Source organism: Nestor notabilis, unplaced genomic scaffold (genome assembly GCF_000696875.1).
Source record: "Nestor notabilis isolate BGI_N333 unplaced genomic scaffold, ASM69687v1 scaffold4839, whole genome shotgun sequence".
Lineage (NCBI taxonomy): Eukaryota > Metazoa > Chordata > Aves > Psittaciformes > Psittacidae > Nestor > Nestor notabilis.
This window is the reverse complement of record NW_009942225.1, coordinates 2,089-2,774: the sequence shown is the minus strand read 5'-3', so window position 1 is coordinate 2,774 and position 686 is coordinate 2,089.

Sequence of the window (686 nt, the reverse complement as noted above, 5' to 3'; positions counted from 1 at the left end):
GTTCCATGGCGTGCAGGAGCTTGAAAACCATTGAAACATGTCCATGGCCATTCCAGCTCTCCTGATGCTGAGATAAGCTGCTACAGGATTCACTCCACCACAGGTAAGGTCTACGTGCAGCAGAGGTCAAGCTGCATCTCTCATCTCCAAACACCTCGGCAGATCGTTGGCTCAGATGCAGAAGGGCAAAAAGCCCTTCCCACATGGAGCAGGGTTGGATTCATGGAGACAATGCAGTGCCTGTGCAGCTCCATCTGTGCTCTGACCACCCCTCTGGATCCCCCACAAGTGATCCTGGAAAGCATCACCCTGTACAAGAAGCAAACACTCTGATGCTGTCCCAATTCAGTTATCAGTTAGCAGCAATGATTTTCACCTCCAATTAGCCACATGCGTCTGAGTCAAAAGATGCACGTTGCTAAAGCATTAAATACACAAACTCATTAAATTAACCACTGTTATAATCAATTACAATTAATAGCTGAGGTCAGCTCACCAGTCATTTGACACTTAGGCAGCAGGCTGCTCATTGGAAGAGCTACCAAAGGCTTTACGCAGCCACCCTTGGGTCCCAGGATCTCCAAGAGGTATCCCTGATGTCCAAGGGATTTCCCTCATGCTTTAAGACACATCTCTAACCCCCAAAGGAGATGGGCACCCTCCCCTTCTGTCTGGCTGCAAGTGTT